Source organism: Pleurodeles waltl, chromosome 11 (assembly GCF_031143425.1).
Source record: "Pleurodeles waltl isolate 20211129_DDA chromosome 11, aPleWal1.hap1.20221129, whole genome shotgun sequence".
NCBI classification, from domain to species: Eukaryota; Metazoa; Chordata; class Amphibia; order Caudata; family Salamandridae; genus Pleurodeles; species Pleurodeles waltl.
In genome coordinates, this window is record NC_090450.1 from 331,643,606 (window position 1) to 331,661,334 (window position 17,729).

General features: G+C 42.7%; 1 protein-coding gene across 1 annotated transcript in view; it reads left to right on the plus strand.

Annotated features, from left to right (window-relative positions):
* The first annotated feature begins 220 nt into the window (after positions 1-220).
* NEU4 (neuraminidase 4) overlaps positions 221-17,729 on the plus strand; it is a 229,866-nt gene continuing 212,357 nt past the window's right edge. The window contains exon 1 of the mRNA XM_069213615.1: positions 221-582. The gene's annotated coding sequence lies outside the window, so the exon portion shown is untranslated. The remainder of the gene's footprint in view (positions 583-17,729) is intronic.

The window sequence follows — 17,729 nt, forward strand, 5'->3', positions numbered from 1 at the left end:
AAGACAACTCTTCTTTTAGCAGAACATGCGAGCGCATTGGGGGCGTGGGCCGGTACGTAGCTGAAAACCCACTAAATACATTCAGTAAAAGAGAGCGGTACCCGGGCCACGGGGAGAAGGAGGAAAGAACCAGAAACGACTGAAAAGTAAACAGACTCAGATATAAAAGTGCAAAGAACAGTAGGGGTGCGAGGAATAGACTGTGGCTGAGTGTGGTAGATAGAAGGGTAACGAATAGATAGAAGAGGACAAGGAGAAAAAGACAGAGATAGATTGGAAAGTAATAAGGAGGGACGAAGGCAGGTTGAGGAGAGAGTGGAGAGGCACTTAAAGGAGTGAAAGAGAAGTGGGCGAGAGGCGGGGGAGGAGGGTAAAGGAGGCAAATGCCAGGAGAAAAAACATAAAGAGAAAAACGCAGGCCAAAATATACGAACCAAAATGTGAAACAAAATTACTAGTACGTTGAGCCAGAAACGAAACCGATAAAAGAAGACTTCTCCCAAAAACTGAGGCGAGGAACCTGGTGGAACTCTTGAAGGGTGCAGGGCGACAAGGAGGCCAGCCAAGTTTGGAAGATTCCAGGTAAGACGTGACAAGTTTACCTGCAGCCCTATGGATGTATGGAGGTATAGGCCTGATTATTCATTGCTATGCATTTGGCCCTGCGCGCTGTACCTCAACTGCAGCTGTGTCTTTAGGAGTCTGTGAGGTGGGAACCTCGTGAACCTTGGGAAAGGCCCGAATCTTGGGTGAGGAGCTGAGCACAACTCTCTTCATGAAATCCACAATGGGCACTCAGTTGCTAAATGTTGCCTCCATTTTGACGAGAAATATCTAATCTCAAAGTTATGAATTAAATTAATTCGTATAGAGCAACACTAATTTTAATTTCCCTGTATTGCTCAGAAAAGACCCAGTAATATGTCATTTGATGCCATCCTTCTACTTACTATGTGTAGTGACAAAGCGACCCTGAATGATACACGCAACATAGCTCCTATGTAAAGTTGCAAATATATGTGAGAGTTTTAGGTGAGAATATTATGAAATGTTCTTTTTTCTTGTAAACCCAGTGGTTCTTTGCTGTGAGATATTTAACGTAGCACTATAATGATGTTTCAACAAATTAGCATTGACGAACAACCCTTCTTGCATATAGATCTGGGGATAGATTGGACATATGATGCTAGGCTATAGACAGTGCTAAATGAAAATCCACGATTCCACAGTCATTGCTTTTTCCTCCTAAACATGGAGTTGCTGCAATTGCCACATAATCCGACTGCTGCATAATTTACAGATTTAAGACTGCCACTTTGCACAAGTTATTTCATCACCTCTGAACCACTGATATGTGTTTTTAGGCATTTATCGAGATGAGAATGTTGCTCGGATTCTGTAATCAGACCTAATCGAAGAGTACAGGAAGGATGTTTTTTTCTTGCAGTGGGAAACAACGCTACGAAGTATATAAATGCAATTTTACATAGTGGCAAATATGAATGTGTTATAGTGTCACACAGAGCTGTTTCTTTTTATCCACGTCATCTAGCCAACCCCGCCAATCTTCACTAGCGAGCAACACCTTCCTTAAGGAGCAACAAATAATGGAGGTAGCTTACTGGCAGATACTGTTTATCAGTTTCAGACTAAAGAAAGTCAGGTCTTACATTCATATATCTGAAAACTCTATTGTGACGATCTGTTATTAAAAGGACTATATATTTTACACAACAAATACGCCGATATTTAGTGGTTTACATGTGGCGACCCATAATGGAAAACAAAATAGGTATATCTTCTAATTATTGTAGATGTATGGACAGTGCATGAGATTAGCCCGGGCAGCATGGTTTTAGGCAATGACACATGAAGACCGTCAATGACAGATATGACCTTCATTGAAAAAACATTCATTTCCTCTTCACTTTAGGGTTCGTTATTTTGAAATTGGTGCCATCTTATCAAATGTATGTTGAGTGCAGCTAATTATTGAATGAGATATCCCTTTGCCAAGCACACCAATAGTTGGAAAAAATGTTTGCCTGCCTTGATCCATCAGTTTAATGAAATTCATGGATGCTCTGTAACCACGTGGTGATGACGTGGAACAAAACTTAAAATAAATGAGGCTGAATTAGGAAATAGCATCTCTCTAAGGGTCTGATGCCGCTGCTCTGTCCACACTAAAACCAGATCTCAGCCTTTCTCAACTTTGATGTTGTGAGATGAATAAATACATTTATTTGTGAAAATTATTTAAAATTTGTACATTTGTAGCCACAATCAAGCAGGTATCAAAATGTTGTCCGAATAAATACACGTAAACAATATAAATTGACCCCAAGTAATCAAACTTAAATTGAGGTGGAGAAAAGTATAAAATGACCAGGGTGACCAGGCACCCCGGATTTGCCTGAACATTCCCGTTTTTTTACCTGCTGCCCGGCACATTTCGGAAATTTTGGCTGAGGTACCGGTTTTCAGTGAGGGTCGACTGAAAACCCCGAGGGCACATTTTAATGTGTTTCAACAAAGTACTAGTGAACAGCCCCTATAAGAAAGCTAATTTTTACGGACTTTGTATTTATTTCCTTAGCGCCTCGTCTGTGTTTCTATTTCGATTAGCCCTGTCATTCTGTGCCCCTCGGATGTTGTTGGTGATCTGAGAAAAAAAGGTTGACTTGAGTCCTTTTATTTTTGCGAAAGGTCCCGGTTTTTGGCTTTCAAAATCTGGTCTATAGTTGGGATTTTAATCTGGATAGAGCAAATGTGACAGCGTGGGCCTTCCTTTTGATGTGTATAAGAAGTAAATTGGATTTGCCTGTGTCAGTAAACCAAACTCCAAGACATGGGTACTCACAAACTTTTTCTCGGGGGCCAAAATTGCAGTATGGTTTGCGGCCGAGGGCCGCACTAAAGTGACAGCGGGGGTGGGGGGGGCTTATAGGGGGCACAACCACCCCGCCCCCTTTTTCAAAACATTGCTAAACAATGCTGCATTTTGAATCCAGGTATAACTACAAACCTACCCCAGTAACACACACAGTGCACACACACACAGCGCCATCTGCTCTCACCCCTACCCCAGTAACACACACACAGCGCACACACACAGCGCCATCTGCTCTCACCCCTACCCCAGTAACACACACACACAGCGCGCACACACACAGCGCCATCTGCTCTCACCCCTACCCCAGTAACACACACACAGCGCACACACACAGCGCAATCTGCTCTCACCCCTACCCCAGTAACACACACACAGCGCAAACACACAGCACCATCTGCTCTCACCCCTACCCCAGTAACACACACAGCACCATCTGCTCTCACCCCTACCCCAGTAACACACATACACAGCGCACACACACAGCGCAATCTGCTCTCACCCCTACCCCAGTAACACACACACTACATTAAAAACAAATAAATGAATAACCAAAGAGCCTTACCTGACTCAAAGCACTGTAAAGATGCCACAAATGTAGAACGGCAGGCAGGCAGGCGGGCAGCAGACGTGGAGCCGGTGACAGGAAGCAGACGACAAAGCCCCGTAAAAGTTAGCTGCAAGCGCTGACTTTTATGGGGCTTTGGCTTCCAGGATCGTCACGGAAACGCCATAAATAATGGCCGCCGTACGTAAACATAGAGGAGGGCCGCGGGAGCATGCGCAAAGAAGCCACTGTTGCGCATGCTTCTGCGGCACTCTTTTATATTTATATACTGCGGCCATTATCATATGGCATTTCTTGTACGTGTCCGCGGGCCGCCAAAGTAGGTCCGTGGGGCGCTGGCAGCCCGCCGGCCGTACTTTGAGTAACGTCGCTCCAAGACAATAGTAGTTGCAGGTTTGGGAGATGGTTTGATTCCCCAGCCCCCATCTTAGTTTCAACTAGTTCTTATAACTGCTGATGATCAACATTTTTGTTTTTTTCGAGTTGGCCACAAATTTGTTGGCTGTGTTGCAAATGTAAAGCTTATTGAGGGCATGGTGAAGGACCATTTTTGTGTGATCCAGCATAAGCAAGTCATCCACGTTTTGGATCACAGGAAGCATATTGGAACCAATCTTGGGTGGGATCGTATTTGCCTTCACCAGTGAGTGGCCAGTGTCAGCGGTATAGAGATTTGACAGCAAGAGGTCTATGACACATCCTGGTTAGTCCCTGTGTGGTCGAGATTTCTTTTGCGCAGAGTTCTGTGTCCATCTTTATGCAGCCCCACATACCTAAGTAGAGGGAAATGATTATTCTGTTCTGCCAACTTTGCCCAAAGTTTGTTGCAGTCAACACCACTGAAGGCTGCAGAGTAATTCACTAAGCACACAAAGAGAGGCAGCTGAGACGGCGGGGAGGCACAGTGCACCAGATATGACAAGGTAACAATGTTACTGATGGTAGAATAATATTATCTGAAGCCAGTATTTGCTTCAGTTGCCCATGGTTCAAGTTCATGTTGTAGGTTTTTTGCATAGGCTTTGGATTTGACATCTAGGGCCAGATGTACAAAACATTTTAGCAGTCGCAAATGTGCTGATTCACAGAATCGGACCATTTGCTACCACTAAAAAATTTTTTTGTACGTACAAAGGCCCTATTTGCGATTTGATAGCCTGCTACCAAATCACAAATAAGGTTTGCGTGTCTGTATTAGGAAGGAGTGTGTTTAGGGCATCCCTTCTTAATACCGAATTGCACTGGTATGTGTGAATGTTTTGCGACCAAAATGCAGTCGCAAAACATTCACATTTTACTGCCTACTTCTGGTAAGTGGTAACCGATTCGCAAATAGGAAGGGGTCGCCAAGAAGCCCCTTCCCCTTTAAGAATGGGTGTAGAAATATTTTTAAGAGCAGGCAGTGGTTCCACGGACCACTGCCCTCTTTTAAAAAATGAAAAGAACACTTTTCATTTATATTGATGTAGCACATCCCGTTTTGCTTTAAGAAAAATGGGCTGCATTTCGAAAAAAAACATTGTTTTATTTAGAAACAATAATAGATATGGCGGTCTGCTGACCCCAGCAGGCCATCATCCCTAAGATTTTTGCCATTCCCAATGGGTTGCTAACCAAGACCTACCTCATAAATATTAATGAAGTGGGTAAATTTACGACCCCCTGGGAATCACAAAAAGTGTCAGACACTTCTGTACATATGTGTTTGCGATTACCAAATAGCGAATCACAAAAATTATCTATTTGGTTAATCGCAAATGCTAACTTTTGTACATCTGGTCCCAATTAATCCTATTAGCTGGTAGTTTTCTTCAGTGAAGTTGCTTCCCTTTTTGTGAATTAGGTAAAGGATAGATTCCTTCCAAGAATGCTAGACCTCTGCAAATTGGAAGCAGTCCACATACAAGGGGGTTAGCAAGTCTGCCCAGAAGTTTGTATGTGCCTTAAAGAGTGCACTAGGTACACCTTTGGGCCCAGGCACCCTGTTGACACTAATTAACTTAATAGACTTGTAGAAAGACTCTGGAATAAAGACCTTGGACCAGTGCTTCTCATTTTCGTTCTCTAGGTCGTACCATGTGTGGACACCTTTATGACTTACATTTAAAAAAAAAATATACTGCAGCTTGCCCTCTGGGCTATACAGGGCCTATCCTAGGGGTGACATATGTATTAACAGGGAGCTTTGGTCGTGGCAGGAGTTTTATTTTGCCAGGTTCAATGGCAGTTTCATACTGCATACACTGGCTGCAATGGCAGGCCTGAATATGTTTAAAGGACTACAGACCCACTACTAGCATTTAATTTACAAGCTCTGGATACAGGTAGTAGCACTTGACTAAGGACTTACAAGTAAATTAAATGTGCTAATAAGGGTGTAAGCCAAATTTACCATGTTTAGAGTACGGAGCATGATCACTTTAGCACTGGCAGCAGTGCTAAAGTGCAGAAAGTCCTAAGGGTAACAAAACAAGATCAGCAAAAAGGGAGGAATAAGGTAAACATTTTGGAGGGAAGACCACCCTAAGTCTGTCACGTCTAACACACAATATGTGTGCAAAAACAGTAGAGGGAAAAAGTGATTTGTAAGTAACGCTAACCCCCCTTATTGCTTTTCTTGTGCCCTTTCTAGGACGTACATTGCGTGGGTACACATTGAAAATAGAACAGAGAGCACCCCTGTATAAGCTTAATCTACCAGAGTGCCAATACGTTCAGTATATCTACAGATAAGGAGAGACTATTAGGGGTCTTGCGTGTGTATAGAATCCTCTACTGACCAGGGAATTAAACACAAAACCTCCATGGGTTGGATAAATGCCAGTTTATAGAGGGTAAATGTTTCCAGATCCAGCCACCACCTTTTTTTCCCATTGCCTGTCCCCTGGAGCTCCCATACCACACCCTGTTCAGACTTGGAATGGTGCAGGAGCTCTGGGTGTGAGGTACAAGACTACTTATAGGTCAGCAGTGCCAGTGGAGTGGAAAGTAAGGTACTAGCTTTGAAGGTTGTCAAGAATATGTTATCTCATTGCCCTAGCATAACTGACTAGGGGTTCCATCCTACCATTCAAGGGTAAGGTGCTAAACAGTATACATTTGTTGGTGGAAGAATTTAGCAATGGAAATAGGGTGCTCACACAGGAATTATAGAAGGTAGCCTCTCAACTGGAATGGGATCAGGCTCCAGAGGCCTGCTTACAAGCCCATTATTGCTATCTGTTCAAACAGCTTCAGTATTACAACAGCCACCTCTGTCTCACCTAGTCATAACTCTGATTTCGAGAGAGAGAGAGGAACTCGAGAATCCACAAAAAGTTTTTGTGTGATAACTCTTCTTTTCCAACTCTCGAGGATAGGGTAGACTTTATTTGTTTCTGTTTATTGAGCAATGCAGTAGCCTAATCCATGCTATCAGTAGCCCAAAACCGCCAGTTCCTGTGCAACCCTGCCCAGTTTATTTTGTAAACTTAATTAACTTGCACGATAATACTAGCTAAATGAAAACAAATTAAGAATAAATAGAAAAAACAGGTACTGGAATCACAACAGTTTAAAAGTAACTTTTGGTAAGACATACATGAACCTTGGAAATCGCAATAAACAAATGCAAGGCAGCCTTTTAGCGTCAAAGTAGTCTTCCAACCAAACTAGTTTGTTTCTAGCTCAATCTTTCTTCAGACTACCTGACCTAAAATCCAGCCTTGCGTTCTTACCACTACGCAACTTCCAATCAATAACACACTCAGGCAGCAAAATGACTTTGCTCTTATTCCATGCATGTCCATCACTCAACTCCACAACAAATCTACCTACGCTCTTCACTACCATACTTTCAGAGAACACGTGTAAAGCTGTTCTCTTTAATTTCCCTAATCTCACTCAGAAAACACCACCCACTTTGAATTCATTCACACTTCACATTCCTCTGAGCCTGCCAATAGTTTTGCTAATTTGACCCCTAAGTGCTCCTCTGCTACACTTGTTCTCCAACATCAATGGATGTCATAACACATTGCAGGCCTTTCTTCCTCTTATCTTCACAAATGTAGACCTTTCTTCCTCTTGGTTTCTCAAATTAAGATTTATCCCCACCTTTACGAAGTGTCACTCTTTATGACCACAACAAATCATCAATCACCTTCTTCCAACATTTTCCCACTGCCTATTACCAAATTGTATTACTTTCATCAATACTCTTCCAAATTCCAACCATATAATTCTTTTGAGAGATATGCATATGTTTGTGATGCCTATTTTTTTCCAAAAACCGCTTAATCTCCAGATGAACTGTATTATTTGTATCCAAATTTTTGGAAAAGCCTTGTTGGCAAAAACGTCACTTAAGAATTTTATGACATCATTCCAATTCGCCTGACTAACAAATCTAACTTCAGGCCATTGTGAATAATAAGCCAATAATACAACACCTTGTACTGGTTCCCTTTAATTGAAAATGCCCCGAAATATATAGAGCAATTTGTTCCCACTTTCTAACAGGCATTGCTACCTCCTAATCAGGATATTAAGTTGGTATTTTCGGGACATGGCTCCAGGCGCAAGCATGCCTTTCTTCAGCATGCATGTCCAACCCTGGCCACCAAACGCCTGTGTGCAAATTATGCATTGTCCCAAGCATCCCAGCTGTCCCTCATGAGCCAGATGTAGTATATTTTCAGCTCTCTGGGTACCACCATAAGCTCGCCTTTATAGAATATTCCATAGTGAATTTTCAACTAATTCATCAGACTCTGGTATTTACAGACTCATTCAAACTCCTTTTACTAAGCCACCCATGTTCAACATAGGTCATCAGTGACCTGAGAATTCCTCTTCAAGCACCCTGGCCATTTTTCTTTGGAAATACTATTCGATGTCACTTCTGAAAGACAAGTAACTATAATATCCATGTCATCTTCTATAGGGATGTACGAACTTCATGTAATTACATAAAACTTTGGCACTCTTACATGAAATTACGCATAATTACACACTGTGCAGTCTGTCCCTTCGCACTAAAATTGTTTATCGTGAAATGTGCCCTTGTGCCAATTTTTCGCCACAAAAGCAGTTTTAACAAAACTCCACAAACAACAATAATTTACATTTTGTTGTTCCCATTCATACTGCTCGTGGCACATTTCCCTGTACATTTTTACAGTGAATAGCACATAACTACTCAGATGTAATAGCTTAATTTTGGAAATATGGTGTGACACATGTAGTGTAAAATCAACAGAATTGTGCAAATTGTGCAAATTAGGCTTGCGTAATTTAAATTTTGGCAAACATGATAGGTATCTGCTATTACATTTTTAGAACCGGGCATGTATTGCAAATCAAGATTATAATGTAACCTATGCAATATCGCTAGCTGCTTTTTAACCTTGTTTAGCATCTTCGACAAGGCTCCCCAGTCACGAATATAATTAACTCGTCCATTCTAGTTGGATCGGTTATTCTTTTATAATTTTGACCTGATGGTCACTTAAACCACAATATAGTAGTTGTGGAACAGGCTGACCGTGACCATAATGCCCTTACTTTGTCGATGTTGGGCACGCTAGCTCAGGCTACACTCACCAAAGACCATGGACAAATAGGGGCTGTTGTGCTTTCCAGAAATGGGAAAGCTAATAGGTGAGGTTGGGTTGAAAAACCTTGGCGAAGATGCTGATCAGGGTTAAAGAGCAGCTAGCAATATTGGATAGGCTACTCTCAGAGGAGAGAGGCCCATTTTTGGAAAAGGGCCACGAAATGCTCTTTACTAACATCAGAGACATTTTCATGCAGAATAAAAAGTGTATTCCTAAACCACAGAAGGAAGTTCTGTGCTACACCAAAGTCTGTATGGTGGCCAAGAGGGAGCTAGTTAGCAGATAAAGCCAAATATAAATCCCAACTTGTGCTGTCTAGGGCATTTTATAAAAGAGAAGTGGCAAAGGCCAAGCGGGACTGGAAAAATGCACTCAGGGAGGAGTTGTCCTTTGCTATGAGCACCAAAGATAACTGAAGGCTTTGGAATACTTTGGCACTGAGAGGAAATGGAAAGAAGAAGCCAGTGGAACTCTTTGTTCAAACCCATGATGGGTATTTCATTTTTGTAACTTGTACTCCTGTAGCACAGACCCTGCATAGGTGGCTATTGATTCACAATTGGCAGCCAAAATCAAGAACCATAATACCTTGGAATTTAAGGTCAGAGAGACGATAGAAGCAATTTGGTCCACCCTTTGAGAAAAAGCACCTGGCCCGCCAGGATCCCAAACAAGCTTTTAAAAGATCACTTGGACCTCTGGGGTCCCTACATTAACTATCTCTCAAACTCCAATTTAAAGGGTATGAAGGTCCCTCCTACTTGGTTTACCACAGAGATCATCCATATCTATAATAAGGAGAGTGCATAGGGTCCCAAGCAACTACAAGCTAATTCACCTAATAGACACCTCACAGAAGATATTCTGCAGACAAGTGCTAGTGCACATTTTGGACTGAATTAAGGAGAAAAATTTAATTTCCGAGTTTCTGGCAGGGTTAAGAGGCGGCATTAGCATGGTTGATCAGACTTTCTGCTTTAACTGCATCGTCCGGAAGGCAGTAACAATCAACCGGGGCAAACTTTTTGTCACCTTCATTAATTTACGTGCTGCTTTTGATCTAGTTCGAAGAGCACTGCTGTGGGGAACCCTTGACGAGATGGGCATCCTCTCTAATCTATTGGCAATTCTCGTCTGGTTGCACAAAGAAAATTATGCTAGGGATAGGTGGGGGAGCAGGGACAACTCACATTGATCTCAAGAGAATAGGAAGGACGTCCGTCAGCTAAGGTGGACAGGGACAAGACACCTAGCACGTTACAGGTTCTCATTTCATTACACTCAAATAAATGATTGTGCTACTGCGTTATCTCCCTGCACCTTTGCCTTTCTCTGTTATTGACCCCACTCTTGTTTTTTGTGTTTGTTCAATCCACTAGATTAATTTACTACACATAGCTCGTGTATACTTCCAGCTTTGGGTTTACCTATGAACTCTTTTATCCTTTTACCTGTTTCCTCAGATTGGCAAGCTATTCTAAAAGCCTTGTCCAAAGTGAGTTTTTTAGTCAACAACAATTTCTCTTATAATTCCAGACTGTTAGTTCTATGAACAATCTGATCTCTCAATTTGTCATCCTGAGCCACCACATAATTATATGTGGCAGCCAAAGCACGCAGGTCGGATCCATAGTTATTAATGGGTTCACCTAAATGTTGCCTTTGGCCCAAAAATATGTGTTTGGCACCACTTCACTGAACTTTTTGCTGTAATTTGCAGTCAGTTTTTTTATCAGCACTTCAAACTCATCCAGTTTATTTCTTCCTCATCATCTGCCATTGATAATCTTAAGTGTTTAAGAACTCTTTTGTCTTCGGCCACTAAGCAGTGTTTGAGAAGTGTAGGAAAGTCCTCCTTTTTGCCCTGGTCATCCCCAAACTTTTTGGACAGGTACTGGTGGTTACTGACTCTTGGCTGTGCCCTGGGTACTGCTTACCAGTCCCAGGGCTAGTGCTCTGTGTAATGTGGATATGCAAATTAGGCTAATTATAATTGGCAAAGTTAACCTACCTCTAAGTCCCTAGTATATGGTAGAGAATGGAGGTTTAGGGACCCCAGCATAGGTAGTGCCCCCATCGGTGCACTGCTGAGGTGCCCAGTGTCATTTTAAATTAAAGTTACATGCAAATTCAACTTTGGAATTAAAAGTAGTTCCAAAGTCTTAAACTACCTTATCTTTACATATAAGTCACCCCTAAGGTGTGCCCTATGTGCCCCTAGGGCTGGGTGCCATGTTACTATAAGCAGGGACCTTATAAAAATAGTTTCAAAAGCCCTGGTGAGGTAAAACAGCCAAATTCGTTTTTCCCTCAAAGTAGTGAATGGCCTCCATAGGCTAGAATTGGGAGACTTTATTTTAATTTTAAAAGTCCCCTTAAGTAACGGATACAAGAAGTTTGGTATCAAATTAATTGTTATAATAAATCCCACAACTTCCAGTTGTGGGATTTAATATAACTGGTTCAGGTAAAGAGTTTTAAAATTTACCTGAAAAGTTGCCAACTTCATCCCTGCGTTGTTTTTGCTGCTGTGTTCTGATTGGCCAGCCTCTGGCAGCCTGGCCAGGCTGACTTGATGAGGTGTGAAGTGGCCTGACTCCACACAAAGAGATGTGTCTGTGGGAGGAGATCTCCCCTCAGCAGATGGTGAAGCAGGAAGGGGGAGGGCTGCCAAACTGGTCTTCAAAGGCAGAGAAGGACATTTGGAGCAACCCAGCAACACCCTCACATCCTGCAAACCAAGACAATTAGGTGCCCCCTTGATTAGATTAGGAGAGGGCAGGAGAGGGGTGTGTTTAGGATTTTTAGCCACACCAGTGGGTGGGCTCATCCAGATATAACCTCCAAAATCACTTTCAGCCATGATGGATTTTGAGAAATGTTGCTCCCTGGGATTGATTTGTGCCACACCAGGAAGTGGTCATCACAGGGAGGAAGGACCCTGCCCCTGATCGGAGAACCAGGAGCAAGGATAAAACTGGCAGACCTGCACCCACACCTCAGATCCCCATCAGATTCCAACAAGGAAGAACTACAGGAGAAGATTGACTGCCCTGCTGGACCCCTGGCCTGCACCTGGACCCTGCACTCTGAAGGACTGCACCAGCTGCACACTTGGGCTTCACCACAAGAAGGACTTTGCCTGGCTTCAGCTGGTTCAAGGAGGGACTCCCTGTTTGCTACAGGTGAAAACTACCTAACTAGAGTCCCATGCACCAATTCCTGAAGAAACCAACCAGCTGACCACTGTCCAGTGGCCAAAAAGGAGTTTGCACCAGGTGCATTCTGGGAGTTGTAGTTCTCACCCCCCAAGGAGCATCTCAGAGCTTCTGGAACCTTGGGGTGAGCTGTGGACCCCAAAAGAAACTTAAAAGAACATCTGGAAGAAGATACAGAAGTTTGGAGAACTTTTGAGAATTTTTGAAAAAAAAGCTCCATAGACGGACCGACCCGCCGCGGCAACTCTAGCCGTTTTGCCTCAACCACGACCCGGCCTGACTTGCAGGTTCGTCCCGGTGAAGAAAATCTCCAAAAAAGAAAATAAGTCCGAACATAGGAAGTTGACTGGGACCTCCCAGCCAGTGTATCTTAGGAGGGCTTCAAGGACGTCGGATCAAGATCCAGGTTTGCCCCGGTCGAAGGATTTTCACCTTGAAAAAAACGACTAAGTCCGAAGGTAAAAATCTCTACCAGGGCTCCCGCGATGCGTATCCGAGGAAGAGTTCCAGGAGGTCAGATTGGACTGGCAGGCTCGTCCCGCTGAATAAAAATCTTCAGAAAAACGAAGAAGTCCTAAGGTAAACCTTTGAACAAGGACTCCCACGGGCTGCATTTTTAAACTGTTTCCTGTGTTTTATTTCATTACTGTTTTGTGATATTTGAATGCTTTACACTCTGTCTCCTAAGTTAAGCCTTGTCGCTCATTGCCAAGTGACCAAGGGTTGAGCTGGGTTTAATTTACTGAGACCTAACTGGAGCTAAGTGGAGGTTAGTGGCCCATTGCTAAGTGTAGGTACTTACCTGCCTTTACCAATAACCCATTTTCCAACAAGAAGGAGAAGTTTGCATTGCACAGCAAAAATGTCACCTTCCATTGCTTCATTGTACACCTTAAAGTCCTCCATCCACTGGTCCAAGTCCAATACTTCTGCAGAAGTTGGCAGAAATATGTTCAGAGCACCTATACCTTCTATTGTTGATTCAGTTGAAAGAGCCATCAGAACAATTATCTGCCAGATAGTTTCTTTAACGCCGTTGACCTTAACGTTTGTGTGTGGCACACTATTTTGCATGTACCTGAGTATTGTTACTCTAATAAGTGATAAACTTAAACCTGTTGAGAATCTTTCTTACGGTGGTAATCACCCAGTGATACCTTCAGGGACATTAGTGTGTCATCTGTGTTGTGTTGTAGGAAAAATAAACAAAACTACTCCCAACATTCTTGCTTCATGACATGGAGCAACAGCCAGAACGAAATGTGCACTGAGGAAATGCAAAGGAGCGCACCTGTTGCGAATGAAAATAAAATTACAGTTGGCACTCTGATATCATAAGTACCCTAAATAAATGCAAAATGCAATCTATCTGAAGATGTCCTGTACATTTCCCACGCATTCAACTGAGGTCAAGGGTTTGATTGCGGCTTGCATGATTTGCAAACAGTAAGCCCAGTGGCAGGACAACCAGCACATCAACTCATTGGTACCTTGGTGAACAATGCAGTCAGCAAAGGCAGAAGCATTTCCAAAAGGTCAGCACAAACTGTGCTGTAAATCTGAAGAATTAGAAAACAGCCAAAGTTCCCCTCTCACATTGGTGTCTGATGACTCAGCTGTGTCCTCTCCTGTGTCTCCATCTGTGTGGTGTGGGAAAAGCAAAATCTAATTACCTGACGGATACACTTCATTTTTGCCTCTGCTTGCAAAAGGCAGAGACAATTATCCATGCAGTTGGGGGTGTCAGGTTAGAGCCAAACATAGTTATCATGAGAGAGATAGAGGTAGGGCGTCGGAAGAGGGGGAGAAGTAATAGAAGCAGAGAGAGAAAGGTAGACACAGAGGGTCAGCAAGAGGAAGAGAAGGACAGAGATAAAAATACACACTGAGAAACAGAAGCACAGCTGGTTAGAGAAATGGAGAGGGACAGTGCCAAAGAAACACATGATGACAGAGCGCTGGAGCAATGACAGAAGGAGTGACATCTATCTATCTATCAATCCATCAATCTATCTATCTATCTATCTATCTATCTATCTATCTATCTATCTATCTATCTATCTATCTATCTATCTATCTATCTATCTATCTATTTGTCTGGCTGTATATTTATCTATTTCACTGTCAAAAACAAAAGTTAAATTAACATTATAGTTAGGTGTTGAAATGAATATCAAATTATTAAAAACAAAATAATACTGAAATTCGCCAGCGATAATTCAGTGAGCTAACTATAACCTGTGCCCTGCCATTTACTGGCTTTGACCTCACATAAAACATCACTCATGACATGTTAAATGACAACATTGATGACATTACTGATGACTTTTAAATGAAATCATTGATGATATCACTGTTGACATCATCCGATGAACGTTATAGTTTGTTATAAACTTTTAATTCTGACAGATATCAGCGAGCTATACCTTGACCCAATTTTCTACCACATCTGTAGCGCTAATGTGCATTCCTTTTTGCAGCAAGCAGAACATAAAGCATATCTGTGAAAGCACCCACATTTAGTAGAGATTATCCCTTTTATTTACTGGTATTCAGGTGCATAAGGAACATAATGTTACTCTAGACTTTAATGCAATCAGCAATTTATCAACCTTAAATACCGTTCAAAAGAGTGTTTGGACATTAATCACCTTAAACCTTTTGCTGCCAGGCCTTTTCCCCCTCAGATGCCAGGCCTTTTAATGGTTATTTGGGGCAGTTCATGTTTAGGCACTCATAACTTTTTGTCCACCCCAAATTTGCGTCCTTTTTTCCCAACAGCCTAGGGATTCTAGAGGTACCAAGAGGTTGTGGGTTACCCTGAAATTAACCATAATACAGCGAAAAGTTTGTTTCTTTAATAAAAAAAGGGAAAAGGGGCTGCAGAAGAAGGCTTGTGGTTTGTCCCCTGAAAATTGCACCAACAAAGGGTTTGTGGTGTTAAAATCACCACCTTCCCAGCTTTCAGGAACAGGCAGACTTGAATTAGAAAACCACATTTTCAACACAATTATGGCATTTTACAGGGACCTACCTAATTTGTACAATTTTTTGTGCTTTTAGCCTCCTTTCAGTTAGTAACAGAAATGGGTGTGAAACCAATGCTGGATCCCGGAAAGCTAAACATTTCTGAAAAGCAGACAAAATTCTGAATTCACCAAGGGGTCATTTCTGTGGATCCTACAAGGTTTTCCTACAGAAAATAACAGCTAAAATAAAGAAATATTGAAATTGAGGTAAAAAAAACAGCCATTTCTCTCCATGTTTTACTCTGCAACTTTTTCCTGCGATGTCAGATATTTGAAAGCAATATACCGTTACGTCTGCTAGTATCTTCTGGTTGTGGTGATATATAGGGCTTGTGGGTTCGTCAAGGACCATAGGTACACAGAGCCAATAAATGAGCTGCACCTTGCAATTGGTTTTCATTCTATACTGGGTATACAGCAATTCATCTGCTGAAATATAAAGAGTGAAAAATAGGTATCAAGGAAACCTTTGTATTTCCAAAATGGGCAGAAGATAAGGTGTTGAGAAGCAGTGGTTATTCACACATCTTTGAATTCCGGACTCCTCATACTAGCATGTGAATTACAGTGCATTTCTCAAATAGACTTCTTTTTTACGCACTGTCTCACATTTGGAAGGCAAAAATGTAGAAAAAGAAAAGCGGCAATAAGACTCGTTCTTCTATTCTGGGGTCCTCCAAGTCTCCCAATAAAAATGGTACCTCACTAGCATGGGTAGGCCTAATGCCACAACAGGAAATGCAACATGGACACATCACATTTTTACATTGAAATCTGACGTGTTTTTTGCAAAGTGCCTAGCTGTGGATTTTGGCCTCTAGCTCAGCCGGCACATAGGAAAACCTGTCAAACCTGTGCATTTTAGAAAACTAGACACCTAGGGGAATCCAAGATGGGGTGACTTGTGGGGCTTTCACTGGGATCTGTTACCCAGAATCCTGTGCAAACCTCAAAATGTGGAGAAAAAAAAACACATTTTCCTCACATTTTGGAGACAGAAAGTTCTGGAATTTGAGAGGAGCCACAAATTTCCTTCCACCCAGCATTCCCCCAAGTCTCCCAAAATGGTACCTCACTTGTGTGGGTAGGCCATGCCCAGCGAAAGGAAATGCCCCAAAACACATTGTGGACACATCAAAACTATCAAATACAAAACTACCTGTTTTTGCAGGGCAACTGCGTTTTTGATCCTGGGCTCAGCAGCCATATAGTGAAACCTACCAAACCCAAACATTCCTGAAAACCAGACACCTGAGGGAGGCCGGGGAGGTGGGACTTGCGTGGATCCACCAGTGTTTTCTTACCTAGGGTCCTCAGCAAACCTCAAATTTAGCTAAAAATCACATTTTCTCCACATTTCTGCATGGGATCACCAAACCAGGACAACGTTTCCCTCAGTCTCCCGGTAAAAATTATATCTCACTTGTGGAGGTGGGCCAAGTGCCTGTGACAGGGAAAGAGCCAAAAACATGTCAAAATTGAGGGGGAACCAAAGTGGGTCCAAAAGGGAAGTTTGAAAAAAAATACATTTTTAGGCTGAAAAGTGGGCCCGAATCTTTATCGGTATAAATGAGACTATGCTGGGTGGTAGGAATTTTGTGGATTCTGGCAAATTCCGGAAGGTTCCATCACAAAAATGTGGGAAAAATGTGTTATTTCCAGCAAAGTTGGAGGTTTGCAGGGCATTGTGGGTAAGAACATGATGCAGGGTGTATGTGAAGGACACCACCCTGGACTCATCCAGATCTTTAGTTTTCAGATATGTCTAGGTCTTGTGGATTTTTCTGCACGGCAGCGTCATATGGTCCAAAAAGTGCAGCCCTCACCATTCCAAGTGGGACGATTTTGAGAGTTAGACGAGCTCCATGGCCCAAATGTAAAACCAAAACCCAACATAATCAAATCTCCTCTTGCTTGCCGTTTTAGTGTGCAGGGGGAGAGCTGAAAGACTGTTACCCCCTTCGGTTGGGGTGGGGGCATAAGCATGCCCATACTAGTTGGTAGCCACCACCCCATTATATTTTTTATAATTCCCTGGCATCTAGTAGGTTTTCTCCCCCCCCGGGGAGTGAATCGGGGGTAATTGCCCCATCTGCCCACCGGTGGGCAGAACAACTATGGCCCCATTTATTTGGGTTAGGGGTATGGCCATACCCCAATCCTCATTTTGTTTTAAAGAAAATCATCCCTGGTCTCTTGTGGGCTTTCTGCCCCTCTTGGGGGCAGATGGGCCTTCCAAAAATAGGCCAATCTGCCCCCAAGGGGGAGGCAGATATGGCCAACAGTAATGTGCCCCTATGGGGAGTGACCCTTGCCCAAGAGTCTGACCCCCCAAACAAAACAAACACCAATCCTTGGTGACTAAGTGGTTTCTTCCCCCTCCTGGGGGCAGATCAGCCTAATAGAAATAGGCCAATCTTCCCC